The 14,726-nt window shown below is 39.1% G+C and overlaps 1 long non-coding RNA gene across 1 annotated transcript in view; it reads left to right on the top strand.

Annotated features, from left to right (window-relative positions):
- Nucleotides 1-14,726, top strand: part of LOC143434609 (uncharacterized) — a 35,698-nt gene extending 20,972 nt beyond the window's left edge. Inside the window, exons 2-3 of the long non-coding RNA XR_013104227.1 lie at nt 11,393-11,442; nt 14,572-14,726. This is a non-coding gene — a long non-coding RNA (uncharacterized LOC143434609). The remainder of the gene's footprint in view (nt 1-11,392; nt 11,443-14,571) is intronic.

The raw sequence follows: 14,726 nt of genomic DNA, 5'->3' as shown, positions 1-14,726 counted from the left end.
CCTAGAAAATTCCTGGAGTGTTTCTGGTATTCAAGTTACATCTGAAGGTAAAGTAGCTAGAGTCTGATGTCAGTGAAAGACTGCAGCAGGAGGAGGAGCAGGAGGAGGAGGAGGAGCAGGAGGAAGAGAAGGAGGAGAAGGAGAAGGAGGAGAAGGAGAAGGAGGAGGAAGAGAAGAAGAATAGGAGGAGGAGAGCAAAAGGATGCAGTCACCAGCAAGAAGCAAAGACAAGCAAGCAAGACTGCTTTCTCTTCAGGCCACTTTATATCTGTGGCATCTGCTGAAAGGAGCTGCCTGTTATGAGGTGAAACTTCTCCCCTCAGCTAATCCTTTCTGGAAATGTCTTCACAGACATCATCACACATGGTGCATTTCTTAGTTCAGTGGTTCTCAACCTTCCTAGTACTGCGACCCTTTCATACAGTTCCTCATGTTGTGGTGAACCCCAACCATAATATTGTTTTGTTGTTTACTTCACAACTCTAATTTTGATACTGTTATAAATTGTAATAATATCTGTGCTTTTCCAATGACCTTAGGCAAACTCTGTGAAAGGATTGTTTGACCTTTAAAGGGGTTACAAGCCACAGGTTTGGAATCACTGTCTTAGTTGATTCAAGCTAATAAGATTAAACACTCATTCCCATTTTTTGGTTTGTTTGCTTTTCTCCTATTTGTTTTTGAGACACAGGGTTTCACTGTGTAGCCCTGACTGGCCTAGAACTCACTGAGATTCTCCTATCTCTCTCTCCTGAGTGCTGAGATTAAATGCATGAGCCATCTTCCTTGCCAATTTTCAATCTTATCTCACTGGTTCAGAACTTTGTACCCTGTAGTAAATAAATACCCAAGGGGACAACTTACAAAGAAGAAATGCTTATTCTAGCTCACAGATTTGGAGGCCTCAATCTGAGGTCACACATGTCTCCTTTGTGAGCCTGTGTGACAAGCAGAATGTCATGAGGAAGAAGGACTGTGCCCAGCAGAAGGCCGTAAGGAGGGGACCCAGAACAAACCATTGGTATGAAGGATGGCCCATGGGGGACAGACTTCCTCCAGCTGTGCCTGCCTCTGAAAGTTCCCACCACCTCTTACTAAAGCCATCAAAATGTGAAGCCATCAATGGATTAACTCATAGGTGAAGTGTGAGCTCTCACAGGCTAGCACTTCTCAATAGGTTACCATGTCGAGACCAAACACGTGAACCTTTTGGAGAACACATCCTAATCAAATCTCAACATCTACAAACAGAACTCAGTGGCTTCTTTCTTCTGAATACATTTCTTCTTCTCATCTCTTGTCTTTATAACCCACTTTGGACTCCCAGCAGACTAGAGTAGGCAAATACAACCATTGAGCTTAGTGTCAGTGTTACCAAGTGCTACTTCTCTCTCTATAGAACACTGATGGGTCTCTTGATTGGGCCGAGGAAACTTGTTTTTATTTATTAGGTGGGTTTTTATTCTAAATCCATCTCCTGAAATCAGCCTATGGATTTTTTTCTTTGATCTCTTCATACGGTAAATCATACAAACTGGTTTTCAGTCTAGCACACTTGCCATCTTAGGAAGAATTCTATTTACCATGATGAATTTTAATGTGTTGCTAAGTCAACTGATGAATACGAAGCTCAGAAAACACCCCTTAAATATCCAGTGTGTTCTAGCTTTTTTCCTCTCTTCATTTTTATTTTTAATTTAGGTTTTCTGAATTTCTTAGATATGGATATTTATGTTTTGGAGAAATTGGTGATTGCTTTTTCAAAAAAAAAAATTCTACTTCTATCCCTCTTAGACGCTAAGAATACCTGTTTTAATCTATCAGACTGTTTCAAAGGTTCCCCGAAGTTTTAGTTCTCAATTTTACTGTCTTCCACGTTCTTCAGATTGGGTTTCTGTCTGTCTGTCTCTCTTCAGACCCGCTGAGTTTTTCTCAGGCATTTTCTACTCTTCTATTAGACCCTCTTAAAAATTTTAATTTCTTGTAATTTTTTTTATTCCAAATTTGCATTTGTTTCTTTTTATTGAATCCTATCTATATTCATGATACAATCTTTTCAATTCTTAAATCCATTTATAGAACATCTGCTTTCAGATAGTTTTTTTTCCTAGTTCCAACATCTGCCACTTATTTAGGCTAGCTTCTATAAGTGAATCTGGGTCCAGAGATGTACAGTTTCTTTGTCTGAATGCATTATAGCTCCTGATTACATACCGTGATGATACTCATAAAGTACTGGCTACTTCATACTTATCTGCCTAGTTTTTGTCCTAGTAGACAGTCTGGCTACATTCAAACTATAAACTGTCTAGCCATTGCCTGAAATTTCTATTCAGCTTTTTTCTTTGTTTTTTTTTTTTCTTTTTTTTCCCCCCCAAGACAGAGTTTCTCTGTTTAGCCCTGGCTGTCCTGGAACTCACTCTGTAGACCAGGCTGGCCTCGAACTCACCTGTGTCTGCCTCCCAAGTTCTGGGATTAAAGGCGTGCACCACCACTGCCCAGCTCTATTCAGCTTATTTCAGCCTTCAAGTTGGAAGAGGTCCAAGGAGGACCTCCCCAATACACACACACACACACACACACACACACACACACACACACACACAGAGTTCAGAAGTCTGGGGAAATTAGTAGAATTTATACATACAGGTCTGAAGCCTCCCATCCTGTGGCTATCTTTGTCCAGGAATGTCCCACCCTTTAAACCCAGTCATTTTAACAATCTAAAACTGTATTTTCTACCCCAATTAGGATTGTGTTTTCCTCCCAGAGTGTGAGTTTCTTGTCCCACAGGGCTGGGCAGTCTGCTCAATTGAGAAACCATCCATAGGTTGTTCTTTCAAGAGTTGACTCCCTTCCAGTTTTGGCCTGCTTTTGGTCACTCTCCAGGGCCTTCAAATAGACATTGTTTGTATTCTCTTCATACTGAATAATTATTTTCTGCAGGATCTTTAATCTAATACCGATTACCCTGCACTAACAAAAGCAAAACTTAGGGCTGGAGGGAAGGCTCAGTGGTTCAGAGTCCTTGTTGTTCTTGTAGAGGACATGGGTTCAGCTCCAAGGAACCACATGATGGCTCACACCATTCATAACTCCAGTTATAGGGGATCTTCTCATCTCCACAGACAGCATGCGTGCACATGGTATACAGACATACATGCAGCCAAAACATTCATATACATAAATCGAAACAGATTAAAAAAACATATTGAAACTCCAGATGACCACACCATAAAGTCCTCTTTTGTATTGAGTACAATTGATAAAGAACTGAAAATATGGTTTGTTTCATTGGTGAATGACAATCTTAAATTTCTAATTAATGTCCCTTATTTGAGGGGAGTGAGGGGGCTTGCCTAGAACTTTGGGTGACTACATAGAAATAATTTAAATTACTATGACATTCTTTTTGTTTGTTTGGGTTTTTTGTTTGTTTATTTGTTTTGAGACAGGGATTCTTTATGTGGCCCTGGCACCCTTTGTAGACCAGGCTGACCTTGAATTCACAGAGCTCTTCAGCCTCCTGAGTGCTGGAATTAAAGGTGTGTGCCACCAGGCCTGGTTTGAGCATGACATTCTTGAGTGATTAACCAGGAGAATGTTGATAAAGGTCAATGTTTTTAATTCCAATTATGTTTTTGGAGTTCCTAAAGGAAAAGTAGCAATTAAAGAAAAATGAAGACTGCTCTCTAAAGTTAATTGCTAAGTCAGATTACAGTTCCGGGAAGAAAATGCTTATAGCTTCTAGATATCATGACAAGTTGAAAATAAAGTAGAATCGTGTATACAAGATCTTGGTATATAGCCTCAGTTCACAATCCTCCTGTTTTAGCCTCCTGGAAAAAAAACATTTCAGACAAAATTTTAAAAATTATTTCTTAGCACCTTTAGGGCAGAAATTGTATTTTACACTTTATATTGTGAATTTCTTAGAATATCTTCACATGTTGAAGAAGCATATAGGAAGAGATAAGATTCACCTAGTCAATATCTTAATGGTTATAATAAGTAAGTAAACATCATGTGTTATGATATATTCAGCACATCAAATATGTAGCTAATATACCTGAGATTGCAGGGTACATGATTTTATTTAAATATGCTTAAGGAAAGGTAAGAAATATTAGATACTTGCACCAAAGGCAGCTCTCACCGGCTGAAAGGGCTTGGTGAATAAGTGTACTGATTGCTCTGTCAGAGGACCTGGGTTAGGTTCCCGGCACCTATATGGCGGCTCACAACAGTGTATAACTCTAGTTCCAGTGATTTCAGAGGATCGAATGCTCTCTCTTGGCCTCTCATGGTATCAGGCACATGTGTGGTGCTGGAAAAAAATACTTCTATGCATAAGACTTTTTTTTTTTTTTTTTAAAGCAAACAGACAAAGAAGAAAAAAGAAAGAAAGAAAAAATAGAGCACATTTTAAACTCAGTCAACTCTGTGATAATTTTCCTGAGGTGACACTAAGGTTCCTTGGAGAGTCTGTCAATCACAGCCTCAAGGTTAAAACACTCATAGTAAATCTTGTCAAAGAGATTTCTTTTAAGTTATCATCATTATTAAACAAAATGATCCAGTTATTTCTCCTCGTGAGACAAAAGTGTGCCTGGCACCTTTAGCTCTAGGTTACTCTAGTGATGCCATTCATTAGCTGAATTATAGACCTTCCTTTCAAGGGAATTAAAATCATGTCTGGTAAAAGCACTTGAGGTGTCCATGTTTTCTGTTTTAATAGTTCTCTAAAGAAATGTGGTACAATTGAGAACAAGTGTTACCTTGAGGCCTTCGCTGATAATGATAGCACAGAGCTGGTTAAAAAAAAAAAATCAGATCTATGTTCTATTATCCTAGGACAGAAATGTTATTTGCTGGTCACACAATAAGCCTGTGTTATTAAAGGAAGCACACTTCCTAAAAGCTTTTTTTGAAGGACAGCCCAGGAATCAATACAAAACAGTAAAGTGGCTACTTTATCTGTGTTTCAAACAGCACTGTAAACAATAAATATTTAATGGCAGACACACCAGTATGCCGAATGTAAGGACTAATGGCCTGGGAAAGTAGCTGGGTGGATTCTGTTACATCGAGGGATCAAGTGAATTACAATTAGTCTAATGATGAAAGCTTTTAAGTCTTTGCTTCAAGGCTGTTGTCCTGGGCTTGTCATTAATCCCATGTTCACTAGCCCATAAGACTGTCACATATGCAGAATCACTTACTCGTCATTGTCATGCTGGACCCCAGAGCCCAAGATGGGATTTAACTGGATTTTCCTTGGCTTGCTATTTTTAACTGGACACAGAAAGCGCACTAGTAGTCCTCTGGGTTTTACTTGGTTTCTTATTCATTGAGTTCTTGGGATAGGAGTTAAGAACAATCAGGTCAGGCATCAACAAAGGAACCTGACCGGTCACAGTAACTTGGAACAGCTGACCTAAAGAAGGGTTGGAGTTATTCCAGCTGGGAACATTTTCTCATTTACCATCAATAGATTAGTCAATCATTTTCTTTCTTTCTTTCTTTCTTTCTTTCTTTCTTTCTTTTTTTTTTTGAAATGAAGTGTTCATTTCTTTCTATTTCTTGAGAATTTCCCCCCCTAAGAATTTTTACCAAAAACAAAAACACTCCTCAACTATTTATGTATTTTATTGGGTGCAGGCACACACACAATATGTGTGGCGGTCAGAGGACACCCTGTGGGGATTGGTTCTTGCCTTTTGGAACCTGATCTTAGGTTGTCAGGCTTGGCAGCAAGCGCCTTTACTGACTGAGCCATCTTATAGGCCCAAGAGTGCTAACCCTTTTATGAAAGGAAACAACTTGGTATCGTTGAGGCTCAGGACGTGTGTGTGTGTGTGTGTGTGTGTGTGTACACACGCGCGCATGTGTATGGTGTGCGCATGCTCGTAAGCTAGTGTGATTGCTCATGCATGTACACATGGAGGTCAGAGGTTGACATGGAAATGTCTTCCTTTATCATTCTCCACCTTGTTTTTGTAATCTGAGTCTATCATTGAATGTGGGACTCGCTGATTGGCTAGGCTGGCTGGCTGGCTGGCCAATGAGCTTCAGGAATCTGTCTAACTCCACTCCCCAGGGCTGGGATTACAGGCAGTGTATCCCACACCTAGCTTTTACTTGGGTGTTGGGGATCCAAACTCAGGTTCTCACAATTAATTGCACATTGAATCGTTCTGACAACTGAGTCATCTCCCCTGCCTCCTAAAGACCATATTTCTTTAGAGGAGGTTTTGGTTAACAGCAAAATTGAGAGGAAGATTCAGTGATTTTTCCATGTATCACCCATCTCCATAAGCACAGCCTCCCCTGGGTCACTGCCCGTCACTTTTGTATTTCCCTCTCCAAATAAACATGTCTTTCTATTTGCTTTCAAGTTTTCTATGTAATAATTCATTGTCTTGATTTCTGGGGATCCTTTTGAGTCCTCCTGCCCCACCCCCCACCAGAAGAAAAGAAATGAATGACAATGTAGACAGAAGATGTAAGATGAAGAATCTAGGGGTCGAAGTAAACAATTACCTAGTGGAAACAATCTATTTTAAATTTTTAAAAATTTTTATTATTACTATTTTTATGTGTGTATGTAGGTCAGAATAAGGTATCAGAGCCTTTGGTGCTAGTGTTGCAGACTCAGCTTTGAGTCTCCCGATGTGGATGCTGGGAGCTGAGTTTAGGTCCTACGGAGAAGTAGTGCTAGCTCCTAACTACCCAGTCCCCTCTCGAGTCCTCATCTACACTATTCTTCAGAAAGATCCTGCATCTCAGGAAAGAACCATCTCTCCAGTCCCTCACCACCTGCTCCTCAAACCCACATTTCTATTGTTAACATAAAATGTAGTTTGCTCTCTCCAAAATTTGTCAAGGTTTGCTTTTACAACTTTTGAAAAAAAAATTTTTATATTACATACCTGCATGGGAGACTTCACATATGTGAATTTACCTATGCTTCAATTTTCAGTCGAACTGTGACCTTTAATAACACAATGGTTGAATGCAAACTTTCTTGCCTGTAAATCTTTGCCTATTTGTTAGATCGAAGGGGGCTACTGCCTAACAAGTGTTTATTTTCTTGTGTTCCTGGGAGAACTTGGTTATCAGTTAGAACTTGGTTATTATACCTGTAATAAACCTAGTCTATACTCAAAATGATTTTTTTCTGTGTAATTTTTTTTATTTTACATTTTGCTGTATGATAGTTAAAATGTAAATATATTTAGTTAATCTCTCTTGCATTTGATAAAAAACCTTCATCTACTCTAGTGATTAGAAGTGCATGTTCCCTCCATTTCTAGAATAAATACATTTTCTCTCTGTTTAAAAAGTTTTTGCCACAGCTGGAATTCATCGCCCTGTTTGATCACTTACATCTATGACTCTAAGTTGATGTTTTCTGACCTACTAGCCAAGTATTTGGCAGACAATTTAAGTGGCTGTCTCTTGTCCTGTGTTTGTTTTCTGTGTTGTGTTTGGTTCAAACTATGATAAGCTAATACAATATGATCCCAATCAATGTTGCAGTATGTTTGGTTTTTTCCATATATGCTAAATCCATATTGATTATCCAAGAAAATGCATCTATTTATTTTCCATTACCAATTATCACAAGAATTTTCTTGTTATGAAAGTAAATTTCTTCATGGCCATGCATTATACTGCAACAATGGGGACAGTGCTGACGGTTGGGTCATCAGGCAACTTTGCCAACATACACACATTATAGAGAACACTTGCACAAGGTCATACATCGGTCCTACATCTTACATGCAGTGTTTTTGTAATCATGGTGTATATACTATGCTATACTGCTTTTTGTCTTCAGTCTTTCTAAAGCAAAGAACACAGCATTGTACTTCTGTAGTGTTTAATTTAATCATTAGAATTTTGTCATAAAAATTATGTTTCAAGTTGTTTACCCTGTGGTATCTAATGCTTGGGTTTCAACCCTCAGACTGTTATTTATTATCTGTGTGACCTGGACAAGTACTTGTTTATTTCTGAAATAAGGTCTGTATAGCTAAGGTTGGCCTTGGACTTGCCATTCCCACCTTAGGTTCTCAAATAATGGGAATACAAACCTGTGTCACCATAGCCTTTGTGAAGTTACAGCCAGAGTGGGTTTCAATTTTATAGTTTATTAAATGAGTCTAACATTACCTAATCAGGTTGTTTTGAATACTTGGACATTTAATATATTAAAGTGTAAAGTGCTTTAAAAGTGCATGGTGGTCAACCAAGGTTTGATAATTATCTTTGTCAGCATAATTAACCTTTATAACTAAAACTGTAACCAAGGAACTTCTGATTCCATGATACTTGTCAAAATACTATTTACAGTTGTCTAACCAGTAACTTGTTACTGTTCAGAATTGCCTGCTTTGATATTTAATGTATTTTTCTATGCCTTTATTTTTAACCCATATTTCTTTCCCATTTTAAATGATTTTCAGAAGCTTTCAAGTTCAAACCAAACAACACTTGAAAGAAAGGAGAGAGAGAGAGAGAGAGAGAGAGAGAGAGAGAGAGAGAGAGAGAGAGAGAGAGAGAGAGAGAGAGAGAGAGAGAGAGCACTTCCTGGTCTTTCTTGTGCTGAAGTAGTTAGCTCTTCTCTGTTGCACTTTAACAAGAGTCCTGTGCTTTTTATAGAGAGCAAACTCCAAGCCAAGTAAGGACAAGTCTTAAGAAACCCCAGGTTTAATTTCTAATCAAGAAGCTTAAGTCAAACCAAGTAACATATGTGGAAACTATCAGCAAAAGTATGTGTGTGCCGAGGTGGACCTTGAATGAAAGCCGGAAGCCTCCTCTCTGCTCTTCCGCCTTCGTGGCTCCCGTCTTGTAGCATCTACACAGAGTTTCCGATAACTATTTTGAACTCTATTGTATGTGCCTGTCATACAGGGGTTTGTGGCCAAGATCTTTCATTTGCTAATCATTTGTATCCAGGGGTTGTTGTTTCCGAACCTCCAAGTTATCCCATAACATACAGAGGACCGAAGATAGAAAGCCTGTGGACAGGGCTGGAGAGATGGCTCAGCCGTTAAGAGCTGAGTTCAATTCCCAGCAACATGGTGGCTCACAAACCATCTGTAACAGGATCCGATGCCCTCCTCTGGTGTGTTCTAGGAGAACGACAATACACATAAAATAAATCTTTTTTTTTTTTAAAGGGCGAATTTTTTTTATTAATTGGTTATTTTATTTCTTTACAGTTTAAATGTTATCCCCTTTTTGGTCTCCCCTCCACCACCCCCATCCCATTCCCCCTTTCTTTTGCCTCTAAGAGGGTGTTCTCCCACCCACCTATCCACTCCCACCTCACCCCCCAGTATCCCCCTATGCTGAGGCAATAAACCTCCACAGGACTAAGAGCTTCCCCTCCCACTGATGCCAGATAAGACCATCCTCTGCTACATATGTAGCTGAAGCTATGACAAATCTATGTATACTCTTTGGTTGGTGTTTTAGTCCCAGGGAGCTCTGGGCAGTTCAGTTAGTTGATATTGTTGTTCCTTCTATGGGGAAGGATTGAAGGAGGTGAAGGGGATTGCAACCCCATAGGAAGAGAAGAAATTTTTAGAGTTGATGGACACATGTATTCCTTTAATTATGGCTATAAGTTAGCTGTATGCATATGTGTGGACTTAAGTTTAGCACATTAAATGTGAATAGGTTTTGTATATTAACAGCAATGAGCATGTAGATTGGTGCATGTCAGGGGCTGTGATTGATGATAGACATCTTGGGATGAAGAAGCTGTTATAACACTGATTGTGGTAATGATTATGCACCTGGGTAAAATATTCAAAAATCCACTTCATTATATATTTCAACTGGGCTCCAAAACCAGTGTTTTTCATCTCTGTGCTACATGATTGAGTGAAGCTTTTCTCTTTTGCGTTGACAGATGGAAGAGATTGGTTTCAATCAATTCAGTGCTTTCTTGTCACTGTTTTGAAACAAGAATTGTAGGAGACACCAGATTTCAGTTTGTTGGAGGATTGCAAAAGCTGGCTTCTCTATGGTGGGCAATGCATCACTTACTGTTGCTGTTTCATGCATTTTTCTTTAATTACTTTAAAAAAAATTTTTTTATTGGATATTTTATTTATTTACAGTACAAATGTCATCCCCTTTCCCTATTTCCCCTCCCTAGAACCCCCTATCCTATACCTCCTCTTCTGTTATGCTTTTATACCATTTTTATTACATGCATGTAATAAGGTCAGTTCTAGGTTGAGGGTCTAGCAATACAATAGATGCAAATAGTTGAGGAAAAAGCAATACAATAAACACAGATAATCAAAGTACACATAAAATAAATCTTAAAAGAAAAAAGAAAGCAAAAGCCTGTGGACATTTGTAACATAATTAGATGTTACAAATCCCTATATAAATAATAGAAGAAAGTCATAGGAATGGCCAAGAGCTCTGGAGACCTCTAATTAGCCCAGGATCTCAAAACAGCCACTAAGATGCTCACCAGAAAGCTCGAAGAGAGCTGCTCAAAGTGAAAGGAGCCTTACACTTTCCAGCTTCTATGATGCCTGTGGAGGGTGCAGTGGCTGTTCAAAACTAACCTTCAAATTTCTACTCTCAGATAAGCACTGCACCAAGAGGAAACTTCTAGAAGAATGCTCAAAAGAAAAACCAAACAAAAACAAACAAACACACACACAAACAAACAGAAACAATGAGACAAAAGGGAAGAGAAGGTCCTGATAAAAGTAACAAGGATAAACAGAAGCAGAAACTCCCAGGAGTGAAGCAATGTTTTCACTTTCCACACATACAACAAAAAGGAGAAAAGAGAAGCTATGCCAAATTCTGTCTCCTTTCAAAAATCTAGGAAAATTATTTCACATTTAAAAATGTCTAAGTATTGGATGTAGTGACTCAAGCCTGCAATCCCTGAAGGTGGGTGTCTTGAGGCAGGAGGATTTTCATGAGTTCAAGAGCAGTCTGGGATATGTAATGAGTTTCAGTCTACCTAGCTTGGGCTGGATTGCAATACCTAATTTTTTAAAAATCACAAGCAGAAACATGATCAAGATATTACCAAAACAAAGTCCCACATAAAGTTACAGCCTTGAAGGGTTGGAGATGTAGTTCAGTATGCCCAGCATGTGTAAGGATCTGGGTTTGATTCCCAGAATTGATGAATGAATGAAAGAATGAATGAATGAAATTAATGAATGAGTAAAATGAATGAATGAATGAGAAACTGAATATTATCTCTACAGACATGAGGAAAAATGCCCAAGGACATTTATAGAATAGATGAAAACAGTTACTTTTGATTTCCACTTTATCCTATCTATTAGGCTATAAATTTGCTTCATGAAGTTTTTCGTATAAATGTTGTATTTTACAGTTACCAAGGATGAAAACAATCATCTGTCTCTCTGGAGGAGCTGCTCTAAGGTACATGCATTTTAATGGGAGCCTTTGGAGAAGTAACCTGGAACACCAAAACTGTTAAGATAGATAACTCTGGGTATTTTTGCTAAAAGTAAATTTTTCATCAACAGAAAATTCTTTTATTGGCTGGAGAGTTGGCTCAGCAATTAAGAGCACTGACTGCTCTTCCAGAGGTCCTGAGTTCAATTCCCAGCAACCACATTGTGGCTCACAACCATCTGCAATGGAGTCCGATGCCCTCTTCTGGTGTGTCTGAAGAGAACAATGGCGAATTTATATACATAAAAATAAATAAAGAAATCATTTTTTTAAAAAAGAAAAAGAAAAGTTTTTATACTAAAGATTGTTAGGAGAGAAATGGAATTGTTTCTTGCTTCCGAAGGTAGCAGGTAAGATGAGAAGAAAATATAAGATCTGCTTACTTACCCATCTATTTGAAAAAAAAAATTTTTATTTTGGTTCATTTACGGTACACATAGTACACAAAATTTCAATGCCACAAACACTTTTTACTAGTGAATGATTTTTACAGATAAAGAAGGATAAATAGAGGGACTCAGAGGCCATCTGTTTGCTCAATTGAATCAGGACATGAACTGGACATACGAAGGAAGGCAGGCTGGCAGCTTTAGTAGGCCGCAAGGAATGTTGTCTTAGATAAATGTGAATCTTTCCATAGCCCCAGGCTTATAGACCAATGAGAATGAAGGTGAATAAATCAGTAATTCAAAACATGAGCTAATACACAAACAATATAAAAATAAATACTAATAATACCTGTCTCTCACCCTCATGGTGATCCCATGAGAGCTAAAGAGCAAGAGAAACTGGCATCTAAGTCAGCAAGTCAGTTGCCATATATGCAGATAGCAAAAGTAAATTTTTGATTTCCAGTGTGGGTCCTTAAGAATGATAATATTTTTTATTTGATTCTCCTGTGTAAGATTTATGGATAATTGTTTTGTAAATGAATAGGGATTAGTCATAATTTCATAGGTATTTTAAAAGATATCCACAAGTATATGTTTCCAACAGAGATAAATGTTTGGTGGGGTTCAGTTTCTGTACTGGCTTAACAACCAGACTTCTCAGTGTCCTAGAATCTCAAAGCTAAGATCAACTTACTTTCTGGTAACTTGTTTGGTACTAATTTACAAAGTAGGCTCACTGCATTTTATTTTAGACAAACATAATACACACAGAGACATACACACACACATACAAAGAGAGAGAGAGAGAGAGAGAGAGAGAGAGAGAGAGAGAGAGAGAGAGGAAGGAAGAGGAGGAGGAGGAAGAGAAGGAGGAGGAGGAGGGGAAGGAAGAAGAAGAGGAGGAGGAGGGGAAGGAAGAGGAGGAGGAGGAGGAGGGGAAGGAAGAAGAAGAGGAGGAGGAGGGGAAGGAAGAAGAAGAGGAGGAGGAGGAGGAGGAGGAGGAGGAGGAGGGGGAGAAGGAGAAGGAGAAGGAGAAGGAGAAGGAGAAGGAGAAGGAGAAGGAGAAGGAGAAGGAGAAGGAGAAGGAGAAGGAGAAGGAGAAGAATAATGATGATATTGTAGAGGTTTGGATGAGAATGGCCCCAAAAGGCTCCTATGTTTGAAAGCTTGGCCTTCAATTAGTGGAATTGTTTGGGAAGGACTAGGGGGTGTGGCCTTGCTGCATTGTAGGGGCTTTTGAAGTTTCAAAAGCCTTGACACCTGGCCCAATCTAGTTCTCTCTACCTCCTTCCTGGGACCAGACATAAGCTCTGTTACTGCTCCAGCACTATGCCTGTCTGCCCGTTCTCACATTCCCTGCCATGATGATCATGGACTACCCTCTTTAACTGCAAATAATCAAATGCTTCTTTATATGTTGCCTTGGTCACGGTATTATGTCATGACAACAGGAGGAAACAAAGATAGATGTTTTCAGTGGCTCTGTTATGAGCTGCCTGTGTAAGTTTGGGAGTGATTCAATTTTGAGGAATGCTAGGTAACAGTAATTGCTGCTCATTGTTTTTTCTGGCTCTTCCTATATGATTTACTGAGATACAGAGCATTTTGGTCCACCTGACTGAATATCACTTGCATAGGGAGAGGATTTCAGCATCAATAATGTATCAAGAGCCATGAATCCTTCGGGCCATCATTGTACAGGAGATGATCCTGTACTCACCGGACCACAGAGAAGCAGGATTGAACCCACTGGGCTTCATGATTGCTCAGACAGTTTTCAGGTGATCACTGATCCAGCAACAGGCCTTAGGGAAGTGCTTCTCAACGTGTGGGTTGAGACCTCTCTGAGAATTCGAATGAAGCTTTCACTGGGGCCACCTAAGACCATTGGGAAACATATATATTTACTGACTCATAACAGTAGAAAAATTATAGGCATAAAAGTAGCAACAGAAATAATTTTATAGTTAGGGGGTCACCCCAACATGAGAAATTGTATTAAAGGGTTACATCATTAGGAAGGCTGAGAACCATTGGCTTAAGGGTTTAGGGGCAAGTTGAAAAGTGACCCTCAGCTCTCTGAGGACTTACATTTGGCTGAAGGGAATGAGAGATTACATGTTGAGCAAATTCAGCACATTTAGGTGGATGGGAATACTCTCGACGGTATGAGACTTCAACAGCATGGATTTCCTATTAGTATTTGTCATAAAGCAGAAAGTACAGAGAAACTGAAAATCAAGCCTCTTTTTAAGGGAACAGTTGTAGGGAAGCCTGAATATTCAGGCTCCAATGTGACATAGTTATGACTCATGGTCAGGAGTGGGTTATACAGAGCCGTGTTTTCTTAGTCATGACGTTTTAAGCACTCAAAGTAAACATTTTCAAACTGTTTGCGGAACAAACCGGTAGCGCTATGTTTTTCTTAATTTTTTCCTAATATGACAAGACCCGCATCAGAACTACAGAATAACTTGTTTGTGTGTGAACTAAAATAATTTTGGCATCATGTTAGAGGGACATTTCCTTCTACAGGGTTTATAAATGGCAACCCATGGTTGGGGGACATGAAAGAGATTCTGAGATGGTCTCAGATCATTTTGATAAAAGGAAACATATTTCTTCAGTGTTAATGCAGCTGTGAGCCTGCAAAAACCCTTCCCTTGAGATGTTTCATTTACAAACTGGCAGACTTTTGCAGGAGGAGCCTGACCCTGATCGGCCCCATTCTAGAACATGCAGAAGAGAATCCGGCCGAATTTGCAAGCCCAAATAAGAATATGTGAGTAGAAACCAAAGACTTGTTAGTAAGTCAGGACATTTCTTAGACTGGTCAGTTTATATACCAGACCATAT

Source organism: Arvicanthis niloticus, chromosome 16 (genome assembly GCF_011762505.2).
Source record: "Arvicanthis niloticus isolate mArvNil1 chromosome 16, mArvNil1.pat.X, whole genome shotgun sequence".
Taxonomy (NCBI): Eukaryota; Metazoa; Chordata; class Mammalia; order Rodentia; family Muridae; genus Arvicanthis; species Arvicanthis niloticus.
This window is presented reverse-complemented; position numbering and strand designations above follow the sequence as displayed.